Here is a 15,371-nt window from a genome sequence, read left to right on the forward strand (position 1 = left end):
TCAAACTCAATCCATTCAAGTTCATATAAGACTTCATTCAAGAACCATTTCATTCATAAACACCAATTTCCATTCAAGTAACCATTTACAAACCATTATAATGACCATTACATAAAAAATTACAAATTTTGGCAACTTTGACCAAGTGTTGACTTTGGTCAACAATTGACTTTTTGGTCAACTTTGACCAAAGTCAACTCACCCCTTTTGACCACCTAAGACCTAATCCCATCCATTTTTACCTTGATCCATCATCCAAAAGTCATGTTGGTTTACTTTTACCATGTTTCTTCATTTACAAGTAACATTGCCCATGTTCAAGGTCATGTCCACCAAACCTACAAAACCAAACCAAGATGCAATGCACCATGCTACACAACCATCCAAGCATTGATCAACAAGCACATGCTAGCATAAACCAGAACAACATAAGGAGCAATATACACTAACCTGGCTGCACCAGAACCATGAGCAAGACAGTTCAACATCAAGACAAACCAGTCTACTGCAAATACAGTTTGTCCATACACTCTTGAAAAGGGAATGTTGTTATGGAAGGACACCTTTTCCAAGCTCCATCATTAGCAGATTGTAGTGAGCATGAGGGAAGATTATTCAATGATCAAATGAAGATGACTATGACCTTTTCCGAGGTAGCTGACAAAACCTTTGCTACTAACTTGGCAAATATTCTGGTGATCTGATGTACCTGCATCTGAACAAGCTTACATGAACAGCAAGTCATAATAAGTGATCTACCATCCATATACATGCTCCAAACACCAACTGTATCATACATTAGCATGTTCAAATCAATAAGTGCAGCAGTAGCCTTGTCATTGAGGCATTTATATCCACTTCATACTCTAACTAATCTAACAGCATACCAATTCATCGTGACTTACCAAACAATGCTATGAACCCAGCTGCAATGTCTTTACCAAGTCAGAATTGCAAACCATAAGCCATAATTTGGACCATGCTACATGAAGCTAGTTATGGCCATGCTGCAATAAACCCAAAACCAGCAATGGAAATGAACATGTTGCAAACCAATTGAACCATCTTGCACATAAACATGCCATTACTTTGCTGTCATGCCACCAATCAAAATGCCATGATGAACCTGCAAGTGGCCCTGCAGTAGACAAACTGAACCACAGAACAAGAGTGGAAACAAAGCAAAACCAACCAAGGAAATGAAACTGTTCATGGCAAAGTATCAAGCAAAACAAATCCAACACCATACAATCACATACATTACATAAACATTTCCTAAAACACATTGAAAACCATTTGTCAAAAGCCAACAAACCAAAACTTACCACATGTTGTTAACTTGCTGAAACTTGGCCTTTTGCCCTTGCTTGTTGCAACCTGAAACCTTACCTTGGCCCTGCAATGCATATCATTCCATACCACCATGTTATCATCATCAAGGCATCACAAGTCCATGATTCTGCAGCAATAAACATTTGCCCTGCTTGCCTTGCAACACCATGACTGTCCCTGCATCAACATGCCATCTAACACCTGTATTCAATCATGCATAAACCTATATTCAAACATACACCATGTCATCCAAACCAATGATGAATAACCTAGCATTGCAAGAATCAATTTGGAAATTGGAAGTAGGATTGTGGCATTAGCATACATAGGCTAACCATTTGCAGTTTTAAGCAATACACAGGGCACTGCAATGTTTTGACCATTTGCTACCTAACCTAAGTGCTAACAAAAATTGATATCACAAGCAACATGTGCATATGGAGTTCAATAAAAATTGATTTGGACAGGTTGTGCATCCACTTATTACCCTGCATCTGAGACAACTGAACAACAAGCTAATCATCGATCCAAAACTACAATTGCCATATTGAGCACATTAAAACACAACCTGCAACATGTTCAGCAGGTTATCAACCCAATCCCACATGAATTCGATCCAATTACAACCTGCAATGTACAGTCATAAGTAATCACTTGACACTCACTCAACTAACCAACTAACTGAGTTCTAACTCCCTAACTAACCGAGTTATCAATTAACTTAGTGAGTTGATCCTAACTAAATCCAAACCTAAATCCCAAGCCTAATGCTGATACGAACCTAATGTTTATTTAATCATGATCATCATAATCATTTCGGGACTTCGAATTCAACCCTCAAGCTCTGCACCCTCTGAACTTTCTCTCTCTCTCTCTCTCAACCTCACATACACACACTTATTGAAAGCCATTGAAGCTCATCATCAGAGCTTCAATTATCTTGTTCTAAGCTCCATCATCAACGCTCCCTGCTCCTAATTCCCTCACACTCTCAATTTCAAGAAGAAGAAGAAGAAGGAAAGAATAGAAGAGGACAATCTGCATCAAGAAAAGGTGAAGAGAGGGAATCAGAAGCTCACCTGATACGTGTCTTCGATCTATTTATCTGGTGAGTTAACTTTGAACAATTGCATTTTTCTTTTTCCTGGTTACCAAGATGTAGGATCCGGGGAGCGGAGTCCAAGCCCTAATGTTGTAGGCGTTGATTCCTCACAGTTGCCATTTAATTTGACTGGAACCACCTAGGGTTCTTCAGTTGTTTGCCTTCGATTAGGTTTTGTCCTTTGAAAATTCGTGAACATATCCCCATATTCATAACCAGCATGTCATTGCGTAGCGAATGGTGGCCTTTACCTTAGCTCAGGTGCACCACCGCTGCTGGAGGCAACCTCTGGCGCGGTGGCCCATTGGTGGAGGTCCGATGAGATGGTCTGATAGAGGAAGCGCATTTGGACATTCAAATGTCGCTTACTTTTTCCAAGTCAAAGCGTCATCCTTTGGTTCGTTTGTGGATTGGGCTTGGTTCATTCAAGCCCAATATAGAATTGCTATCCCATAATAGTTTCACGCTACACCCCCTGGCCAAAAGCATTGTTTCAGTGGGCCATTTCAATCAAGGCCCTTGTGTTTGGATACTCATCCTACCCTTTTTTCCAAGAGTGTACCCCTGTGGCCAGAAGAGTTGGCATTGGGCTTGTGGTCACCAGGCCCATTGCGCTAGAATTCAGCTTTTCACCCCATTTTCAGGGCCTGCACCCCTTTGTCTATTTTCTTTTAATTGCATTTAATTCTTTTTTTAATATTGTTTTGTCACTTTTATTTAAAAAAATTAACATTTTAATTAGGTTAATTAGATTTTGTAATTAGTTTTTTACTTTGATTTAGAATCTAGAAATAATTAGGTTAGTTTCTAATGAGAAATTAATTAGCATATTAACATGATTAGACCATAATTAGACTTTAGGATAAAATTGATTAATTTGTATTGATTAGAACCAATTAGGAGGTTTTAGCCTTTAATTAGATTTAATCCTAGTTTAATTCCCAAAATTGGATATATTTTGTAAAATGACCTTTTTACCCTTTTAGGGTTTATTTTGGTAATTTTAACAATATGATTGCATGATCCCCTAGGATTAATCTTGACATAGAATTTTAATCAAGTTTCAACAATTGTATGATCCCTTAGGTTAATTTGTAACATTTTAACCATTAGATTAGGATTAACCTATCAAATCAAAATCTTCGGTTCAAGTTGATCAAAAGCAATTTTGATAAACTAAATCCTTTGACCTAATATAATCCCACAGTCTAATTGGAGTGACCAAAAGACCCTTGGTCACTTAATAAGACTTTTCCTGTAAGCTGTGGAGCTCGAAGCCTCAAGTCAGACACTCGGTCAAGGCATCCTTAGTCATATCAAGCATCAAATTATACAAGATAAATCAAAGGTCAACACTTGGTAAATACGATTCAAATTGAACGATATGAGTCTTAAGTAATAAGGAATTATGAGATTGAGTTTCTCATACCCTTGTCTAGAGCGACTTTGCATATGGGGTGTAGGCCCTAGCTATTCAAAGTGTTCGCCCTTATTCATAGACTTTAGTGCAATACGAATCGAATGAACTACCAAGTCTTCTTCATACAAAGCAACATCAACACAAGGAGTAACAATGAAGATTCTTCTCCAATAAACTTGTCAGCTGTTTATCATCAAGATCTGCCTCAATTGCTAGACAATGTGCTGGTTCATCTAAGTGGGTCGTCATTTGTTGGTTCATACCATTTTTACTCTTGGGTTCATATTTCACCCCTTGTTGGAGTTTAAACAATATAATCCTTTGGTTTAGACTATACCTTGATCACACTTCTTTTCATCTCCCACCACTAGTTCTTTGAACTACGGAGCTTTGACTTCCTCATTGCACTATGAGGATACGTATGCATGAGGGCCATAATCCTCACCGAGCACTTTATCTATCTCATTCTTTTTTCCCTTATTCTTTTGCGAGTAATCTTTAGATATAACACATGTTCGAGCAAGAACAATCAAAACGGTTCCCATGGAGTACCATGGATGTAAGGGGTGTTAATACCTTCCCCTTACATAACTGACTTCCTTACCCATCATATCTTTTTTTCCAGGTTTTATCGATGTTTTCCATTTCCTTAAGGAATAAATAAAGTTTGATAGCGTCTATGTTGTATGTTCGAGCGTGCGATACGTTCGGGTATATCTTCACTAGCTTCACCATGCAGCGGAAAAAAAAATCATAACAATTGCATAATTAAATTAATAAACTTAAAAACAAAAAATTCAACATCAACATAAAATATAACGAAGTCCCGTCCCTGATGTTATGTAATCAGAGAACTAAAATCCACTAATGAACGACATAACGAATAAATAAAAGCGAAGAGTAGCTCCGACAAGCCATCTTCCATACACAACAACAATGCTTACTCCTAAGTATCTACAAGATGTCCATGGTGGACAACATGAGCAAAGGGGGTGAGAAACAACATTCGAAATAAACATTTTAAAGAATGCTAAAGTAGAAAACATACAACAACAGACACATTAAATATACAATCAACAACAACATAGTCTCACACTCAATCATAACAACATGCATATTCATCAAGTATACACATTATTCATAACAATTCATTAACTACGTCAAGTACTCTAAACTAATCAACAACATCATGAACAATCAATTACATATGCAAACATATATGTAATGTACTCCACAACTAACTCATTATGCATGTGGTATCATTCATGGACAACACAAGTCCATCTCGCTCTTAAATCCCCAACATAGGACCAAAGCACACAAAAATCATTATTATCACCATAAGTAATGTTTCACTAATCCCTCATTGGAATTAACTACTCGCTCCTGAATATATACCATAAGATCAGAGCACACCAAAAATCGTTATTATCACCATAAGTAATGTTTCACTAATTCCTATATGGAATCAACACCTTGCTCCTAAATCTATACCATCGGACTAGAGCACACAAAAACTGAACTGAAGCCCGAACACCATGATGTCTGACTTTCAAAAAAATCATGTTTTCTAGGCAATTAATCGATTGAACCCCTTTTGCAATCAATTGTCATATAATTTTTTCCAAAAATACACCTATGCAATCGATTTCTTCACAATGAAAATCGATTTTCTTAGGCAAATTTTCCATAAATAGAGGCATGCAATCAATTGCATTAATATGTCAAACGATTTACATTGTCAATTTTTCTAGAATTCCCAGTTTTCACATGCATTCTTCATTTCCTTCATCCATTAACCTTCATTCATGACCCCAACCAATTTCCCCAATATCAATCAACCTAGACACGAATTTAATAGTGAATCATATCATCACAACCCTCACATATTATAATATTTATATTCATCATGATCCATAGTATTTCATTAACAATTTCATCAACGATTTCATCAACAATCATGTACACAATCCAAGCACTCAAACATTCATCAATGACAGAATTTTGTACATGCATAATCATGATAATTTCAGTCACAAAATCACATATATGAACATCAAATTCCAGATTTTTAATACAACAACAATTCATCAAGACAAAATCATGGTACCCTAATGAGAGCAAGGACCTCTCTTCTCTACCCCATCATGCAAAACACCCATATTGAAAGCCTTTTCTCCCCTTACCTTATATTTTCTAGCAACAATAGCAAATCAAGTAGCTCATATAGATTCTCTCTTCAAAACCTAGCTCTCCTACCAAATGCTCTTGTTTTCTCTAAGCCTCCTTGTTTTCACGTACTGACAAAAGATTCCCTAAAAACATAATTTTCTCCAACTTATAGAATATATAGTACTCTAATTATTTTTGCCTAAGTATTATTATTGTTCAACTAATTTCTAGCTTTTCTCCTTTTGCCACATACTTCCCTCAAATCACACAATTGACCTAATTCCTCCTATTTGTTAATTTTTCTCAATTTATTTTTAATATTAATTAAAACGATAATTATTCTAACTATTTTCTAAATTATTCTATCAAGGTACTACATTCTAACCACACTCTACCATTACCACTACTCCCCAACAACACATATAGTAACATAATTTTATTTAAAGTCACACCAAACACCAAATAATTAAATAAAATTCTAAATAAATTAATCGAATTTGGGATGTTACAACTCTCCCCCACTGAGAAAAAATTTCGCCCTCGAAAATCACCTGAAAGAAACAGAGTCGGATACGACTCTCTGATCTGGCTCTCCAGCTCCCAAGTTATGCTTCCACCAGCTGGTTCTCCCTCAAAATATCTTTACCAAGGCAATCTCTTTACCACATAATTGTTTCACTTCCCGGTCCTCTATCTGCATGGCTAATGCCTCAACAGTCAGGTTCTATCTCATATGTACATCATTCTCTTGGATCACATGAGACGGATAGAAAATGTATCTCCTCAACTGAGACACATGAAACACATCATGAAGATTAGCAATCGGCGGTGGTAAAGAAATGTGATAGGTTACCCCATTTATCCTCTACAAGATCTGGTATGGATCAACAAAATGTGGCGTGAGCTTTCAAGACTTCAAAGCTGGACCAACTCCAGTTACCGGAATAACTCTAAAAAAAACATGATCCCCCTCTTGGAACTCAAATCTCTTTCTCCTCTTAACATGGTAACTATTTTGGAAACTTTGCAACGCTTTCATTTTTTCTTGGATCATTTGTATCTTCTCAGAAGTTTGTTAAATTATCTAGGGTCCAATCACCGCACTCTCACCTGATTCATACCAATACAGGGGTGTCGTACACCTCCTACCACACAACACCTCAAACGGGGTCATTCCAATACTTGAATGGAAACTATTATTGTAAGTGAACTCAACCAGCGACAAGTAGTTATCCCAAGCGTATTCTTGTTCTAGCATATAAGGCCTCAACAAATCCTCCAACGATTACATGGTTCTCTCTGTTTGACCATTTGTCTATGAGTGATAAGCAAAACTCAACTTCAGCCTGGTACCCAACGCTTCCTGCAAACTCTTCCAAAACCTCGACGCAAACTTCAGATCTATATCTGACACAATACTCAATGGAATACCATGCAAGTTAACAATCATCTCCATCAACAATGATCTTAATCGGAATGAAATGAGCCAATTTAGAAATCCCATCAACAATGACCCAAATGGAATCACATCCCTTCGTCTTCTTTGGAAAGCTTAACACGAAATTCATGGAAAGGATATCCCACTTCCACTCAGGAATACTCAATAGTTGCATCAGACTCAATGACTTTTGATGTTTAATCTTCGACTTCTAGCAAGTCAAACAAGCATAAACAAACCCATCCACTTCCTTCTTCATTCCTATCCATCAAAGAAATTTATTCAAGTCTTGATACATCTTAGTGGCACCGGAATGAATACTCAAACCACTTTTATGACCTTCATTAAGAATACTCTTCTTAAGCTCTGGTACATCTAGTACATAAACCTTGTCTTTGAACCTCATCAAGTCAGTCTCGTCAATTCTTAAATCACCATTCTTACCTTTATTGGTTAATACAAGCCGATCAACCAATTCCACATCGATCTTCTTACCTTCTCTGATCTCTTTAAGGATACCACTAGTCAGCTTCAACATGCCAACTTTACACTATTAGGAGTCTCTTCACATACCAAACTCATGTCTCTGAATTTCTCGATCATTCCAACTCTAGAACCCTCAGAATCGACATATGCAATAACTTTCTACTCAAAACATCCACTACGACATTGGCTTTACCAGGATGACGGCTCAAGCCAAGACGATAATGCTTCAGAAACTCAAGCCATCTCATATGCCTCATATTCAACTCCTTTTGATCGAATAGATACTTCAAACTCTTGTGATCACTGAACACCTTAACTTTTGGAGCCAAACAAATAATGTCTCCAAATATTCAACACAAACATTACGGCTGCCAACTCTAGATCATGTGTAGGATAATTCCTCTAATGAATTATCAATTGTCTAGAAGTGTAAGCCACAACCTGACCATTCTGCATCAACACACCACCTAGACCCATCTTTGAAGCATCACAATACACGACAATGGACTCACTTGGATTAAAAAAATCAAAACTGGAACGGACGTCAACTTCCTCTTGAGCTCTTGAAAACTCTCTTCACGACGCACATCCCAAACATGGGTTTGACCCTTTCAAGTCAACTGAGTTAAAGGTGACGCTAACATCGGAAAGCCTTTAATAAACTTCTTGTAGTAACCAAACAAACCAAGAAAACTTCTAATCTCTGTAACAGACTTCAGAGTCTCCCACTGCAACACAACATCTATCTTCGAAGGATCAACAACAATACCACCAATAGAAATCACGTGACCAAGGAAACTCACCTCTCGTAATCAAAACTCGCACTAGGACAACTTCGTATACAACTTCTTCTTTTTCAAGGTCTGTAACACAACTCTCAGATGCTCCGCATGCACTTCATCAGACTTGGAATATATCAAGATGTCGTCGATGAACGCAATCACAAACTGGTCTAAGTACAAATCGAATATTATATTCATGTACTTCATGAATACCCCACGTGTATTGGACGCTCCAAACGACATTACTGAATACTTATAATGATCATACCTCATTCTGAAACCAGTATTTGGAATATCTTTTGGTTTCACACAAATCTTATGATAACCTGAATGCAAATTAAATTTTCTAAACACACACACACACACCTACCAACTGATCCATCAAATCATCGATCCTCTAAGTGGATACTTGTTCTTGATCATAACCTTGTTCAGTTGTCGATAACCAACACACAATCTCATAACACCATCTTTCTTCTTCACTAATAACATCGGCGTTCCCTACGGAGGAACACTCGGGCGAACAAACTTCCTATCAAGCAACTCTTCCAATTGTTTCTTCATCCCACTCAACTCTGAAGTAGATATTCTATAAGGATCCATCGACACGGGATTGGTACCAGGTACTAGGTCTATGACGAACTGAACTTTGCACTCCGGAGGAAAATCAATGATGTCATCTGGAAACACTTCCAAAAAATCAAACACCACAGGCAACTCACCAACCACAACATTGCTTTCAGCCTTCATGGAAGCTAAGATCATAAAGACTTCATCTTTGTCCTTCACAAACTCATCCACTTGCTTAGCAGACACAAACAACTCATCACTTGCATCAAACTCTAGAAAAGACACTGTCTAGTCATAACAGTCGATATGAACATGGTTTAACTCCAACTAGTTAATTCTAAGGATAACATTAGTTCTAAAAACAACACAGCCTTGATAACACATGCACTCATGCAATCAACATGTGTAAACCAACCTTCCACACCTAAAACATCTCATAGAAGCAGAAGTTTCTCCCCCACTTGTTTCAATCCCGCTCCTGAAAGCGGTTAGAAAAAGAAACGAATACTGACAGTGTTTCACACACATGTCGCGTACCAGGGAACAATCAAAATTACACAACCTAGCCGGATAGATCGGCCTGCTCTGATACCACTATGTAAAACCATAAATCCCAAAACTTATATAAAAAGCATTACTCGACAATTTAAGATGTCATTTACGACGTCAAATCATTTGAAATTACGCAGTGGAAAAACATTTCATAACAAATTCATAATTAAAGTAATAAACTTCAAAACGACAAATTTAACATGAACATAAAACATAACGAAGTACCGTCCCCGATGTTACGTAACCAGGGCACTAAAATCCATTAATCAACAACCAAACGAATAAATAAAAGTGAAGAGTAGCTTCGACAAGCCACCTTCCATACACGGCAACAATGCTTACTCTTGAGTATCTGCAATATGTACATGGTGGAAAATATGATTAAATGGGGTGAGAAACAACATTCAAAATGAATAGTGTAAAGAATACTAAGGTAGAGAACATACAACAACATACACATTCAATACACAATTAACAACACCATAGTCTCAAAATCATTCATAACAACATGCACATTCATCGGGTATACACATTATTCACAGCAATTCATTAACTACCTCAAGTATTCTCAACCAATAAACAACATCATGAACAATCAATTACATATGCAAATATGTATGCAATGTACTCCACAACTGACTCATTATGCATGTTGTACCATTCGGCGACAACTTAGGTCCATCTCGCTCATGAATCTCCACCATAGGACCAAAGCGCACCAAAATTGTTACTATCACCATAAGTAACGCTTCACTAATCCCTTATTGGAATTAGCTACTCGCTCCTGAATCCACACAATCGGACCAGAGCACACCAAAAATCGTTATTATCCCCATAAGTAACGCTTCACTGATTCCCATCTGGAATCAACTACTCACTTTTGAATTTATACCACCAGAACAAAGCACACCAAAACTGGACCGAATCCCGTACACCATGATGCATGACTCTCAACAACATGCATTATCACCAAAATAATCACCTTGCATTTATCACCATTATGCATAACATCATTCACAATATGCAACGATCAATCAATGTTACGATAATTAACAACAATATCAAACATTATCACCTCATCAAACGCATATTCATACAACATTCAATCATGTTAATTCATTATAACATTAACTAATCATCAAGGAAACACAACGATACAATAATCAATCATACATGTCATCATATACATTCCTACAGAAAACACATGACTACAAGTCAATATTTTCACCAAGCACTACTATGAGGTATCTTTGCATGTTAGATATCCAACACTTCGAACGACGTCTCATTTGGACCTACAGAATGAAAGTTACGGTTGAAATCGTCGGCAATGTAACAAAGGGTAAAACATAATTTTTCACAATTATGCCTAAGACAATTGATTGTCATAGGGTGACAATCGATTGTCATCAAATATGATTAGCTACTGACTTTCAAAAAATTAAGTTTTCCAGGCAATTAATTGATTGACTTCATCCTGCAATCGATTGTCATATAATTTTTTTTCACAAATACACCTACGTAGTCGATTGTTCCACAACGATAAATCGATCATCAGAGGAAATTTTCCCCATAAATAGATGTCAATCGATTGACATTACGAATTTTTCCAGAATTCCCAATTTTCACATATGTTCTTCATCTTCTTCATCCTTAAACCTTCATACATGACCCCAACCAATTTTCCCCAAAATCAATCAACCCAAACATGAATTTAGAAGTGAATCATGTCATCATAACCCTCACATATTATAATATTTATATTCATCGTGATCCATATCAATTCATCAACAATTTCATCAACAATCATGTACACAATCCAAGCACTCAAACATTCATCAGTGGAAGAATTTTATACATGCACAATCATGATAATACAAACATAATTTCAGTCACAGAGTCGCATATATGAATACAATCAATCATCAAATTCTAGATTTCTAATACAACAACAATTCATCAAGACAAAATTATGGTACCCTAATGAGAGCAAGAATTTTTCTTCTCTATCACATCATGCAAAACACTCATATTGAAAGTCTTTTCTCCCCTCTTACCTTATATTTTCTAGCAACAATAGTAAATCAAACAGCTTATATGGATTCTCCCTTCAAAACCTAGCTCTCCTTCTAAATGCTCTTGTTTTCAATAAGTCTCCTTGTTTTCACGTACCGACAAAAGGTTCCCTAAAAGCCTAATTTTCTCCAACTTTTAAAATATATAGTATTCTAATTATTTTTGTCTAATTATTATTATTGTCCAACTAATTTCTAGCTTTTCTCCTTTTACCACATACTTCCCTCAAATCACACAATTGACCTAATTCCTCATATTTATCAATTTTTCTCAATTTATTTCTAATATTAATTGAAATGCTAATTATTCTAATTATTTTCTAAATTATTATACCAAACTACTACATTCTCACCACACTCTACCATTACCACTACAATCCAACAACACATATAGTCATAAAATTTTATTTAAAGGCACATCAAATACTAAAAAATTAAATATAAATTCTAAATTATTCAATTAAATTAATTAATCGAATTTTTGGTGTTACACTAAGGGGGGATAGAAGTGAAATGCAACAACTATTAAAATGTTTGGATCATAACAATTATGTTTTCAGGCATCGAACGTGCGAGGATGGAGTAACCTTTAGAGATATATTTTGGACTTATCCTCATTCCATCAAGTTGTACAACATGTTTCCTACTGTACTCATCATTGATTCAACGTATAAGACCAACAAGTACAGACTTCTACTATTGGAGATTGTTGGTGTTACCTCTACTAAGAAGACATATTCTATCAGGTTTTCATTTCTAGATAGCGGAAAAAATGAGAATGTTCCTTGAGCTTTAGAGGTGTATCGACAATGTTGAAGGGTCAAGAAGAGATGCCGAAAGTAGTTATTACCCACCGCGATACTAGTTTGATGAATTCAGTGCAAATGTATGTTGTACTTATGCAATACTTTATAGGTATCACATAAGAATGTGAAAAGTTGGGTTAAACCAGCGGTAAGGACGAAATAGATAAAGGTCGAAAATGGAAAAATGGTGAAGGCGGTGCGATAGCGGAAAAAAATAATGGATGCATGAAATGTTATAGTAAATTCTTCTACTAAAGAGTTATATGCCAATTCTGTTATATATTTCAGGAAGGTGTGCGAGAAATATCAAAATTTGTTTAAATATGTTGAAAGCACAATTTTGGACCGGATGAAGGAGAAAATTGTTTGTGCATGGACCGATCAGGTTAGATACTTTGGGAATACAATAACAAACCGAGTTGAGTCTTTCCATTCTACATTGAAGAATTGGTTGGGAAATAGTAAGAGTGATTTGTATAGAGATTGAGACTCTATGAACCAAATATCTAGAACCAGCATAATAAGATACATACATTATTTGGTCGGTGCACGCATTAGCAAGACACCTGCTTCACCGGCTCCACCAAAAAATGTCATTCATTGACGAGATGTCGGTTTTTATGCACAAATACATCGAATTGGTCGTCAATGTTGAGGGTGACGATAAATGCGATTTTCGACTTGTTTCAGCTTTACTCGATAAAGGAGAAGATAATCACACACTTGTCCTCCATCAACTTATCCATGAGTTGAGGACCCATAAAGAATCATACGCACAACTTTGCGGAAGAAAAAAAATTTATGCAATTTATGAGTCTCTTGTTCCTTGCATTAGTGGACTAACACCGAAGGAAAAATGGACGCATTTTCTTGAAATGGGTCATCTCATAGCACGTGTATGATAGAATGTGTATTGATCTTACAATATATAAGTTTTTGGAAACTTTTTCCCCACTGTCCACCGTCCACCTCAAAATTCAAATGATCGTATTATGCGTATTTGATGGCTTTCAAAATCACGACATTTTGTTCAAATTTATTTGAAACGGATATGCCTTATACTACTTACATCAGTGGAGTGGACGACTAATTCAACAACAAAAGCTGAGACTTGGTCAGACCGATTTGTGAAAAGGATGCAAGAGTTCACGAAATTGAGTGACATTGAAAGAGAATCAAATGCTCAAAAATTAAATGGGGATCACTCATACTTATAGAGTTAGCCGGCGACAAATCTTTACACTCGTTTTAGTTTTTCGTCATCAATTAATTGTATGTAATTGTGTATTAATATTAATGAAGTGAAATATATACAACTTCAAATATTTTAATATTTTTTTATATTGCCAAAAAAAATTGTCCATTTATCAAACAAAACACACAGGTTTTATTTTATGTAATCTGGAGAGGTTTTGAAGATTCATCTCCGAAATAAGACAATAAAGTGGTATCGGAGATGCATCTCCGAAGTAAGACAATAGGGTGGTGCCGAAGATGCACCTCTGAAACCTCGACTGATACAAGACAAAAAAAAATTAGGTCCATATTTGTCTACAACTATTATAAATATAAGCTCTTATATCATGTCCCATACAAACAAAATATGTTGCAAATATCGCAAATGAACATCATCTGGTATGTCGCAAATGTCTCATTTTTCAGAGTGACACCTGGGCGAAAATTTGAGATCAAGGAGTACACCCTTTTTGCAGATCTACAATACAAAGTACAAAATCTTCTAATCGAAAAATTATGAAGCTCGAGTACCAACTATGAGCTCAAGACGGATGCAGATATAAGGACTATTATTTTTCCGTTTCGAAACAAAAGTTCTAATCGAGGTACCGTAGAAGCAACAATTTCAAAATCAATTTCAAGATCAATTGAAGATATTATGAAGATGTTGAAACATCCACCTGAATATTGAAATGTAATGTTCGATTTTATGTTAACATCACCTATGTAATGCTCATTTTATGTTATAAATAGTAATTTTATTTTGTCAAAATACAATTTTCTAGTTTTCTATTTTTGTTTTTGTATGCTATGCATATACAGAGAGATTATAGAGATGGATCTCCAGATCTATAAAAACCACATTCCTAAGACATGACTCAAAATTAGCCTAAAATACATGTGTTTAAAATGCAACCGAAGATTCATCTCTAAAATCTAAAAGCATTTTTAAATTTTTACATAATGTTCTAGGAATATATGGCGTGTATAAAGAAGTCTCCAAACAGCTAAGGCGACCAGCCAACAACTCCAAAGTAGGCAACGGACTAGCCAACAACTCCTTTTAATAGTATTTTGCCGATAAATAAGTATTACATAATTCAAGTTTAATATCTTCCATTTATTTGCAATATGCTTTTACAAGAAAAAATATATAATATATTATTAATACTTAACACTTAAAATTTAGAAAATAAAATAGTATATCTTATTTGATTAATATATATCAAAAAAAAAACATTTCATCATTTATAATTTTAAGGAATAATTGATATTTCATAATTATTTTTAAAAAAATTTAATATTAACCGAATTAATAGTCATGCGGATCGATCACTGCCCCACCGGTCTGAGCAAGACCAGTGACCCAATAGCCTACATCATTTCCATGTAGGCACCCC

At 35.8% G+C, this 15,371-nt stretch overlaps 1 long non-coding RNA gene across 4 annotated transcripts; it reads right to left on the minus strand.

The window, feature by feature from the left end:
* LOC127105819 (uncharacterized) lies at window positions 1-2,818 on the minus strand. Of its 4 annotated transcripts, XR_007795137.1 has the most exons (4): window positions 2,412-2,816; window positions 1,326-1,533; window positions 906-1,138; window positions 1-715 (listed from the first exon to the last, which is right to left on the minus strand). It is a non-coding gene; the product is annotated as an uncharacterized LOC127105819 (long non-coding RNA). The 4 variants fall into 4 exon arrangements; XR_007795138.1 differs by having other exon boundaries at window positions 1-709; window positions 906-1,533; window positions 2,412-2,818; XR_007795136.1 differs by having other exon boundaries at window positions 906-1,509; window positions 2,412-2,817.
* Between the last annotated feature and the right edge of the window lie 12,553 nt (window positions 2,819-15,371).

This window comes from Lathyrus oleraceus, chromosome 7 (assembly GCF_024323335.1).
Source record: "Lathyrus oleraceus cultivar Zhongwan6 chromosome 7, CAAS_Psat_ZW6_1.0, whole genome shotgun sequence".
NCBI classification, from domain to species: Eukaryota; Viridiplantae; Streptophyta; class Magnoliopsida; order Fabales; family Fabaceae; genus Lathyrus; species Lathyrus oleraceus.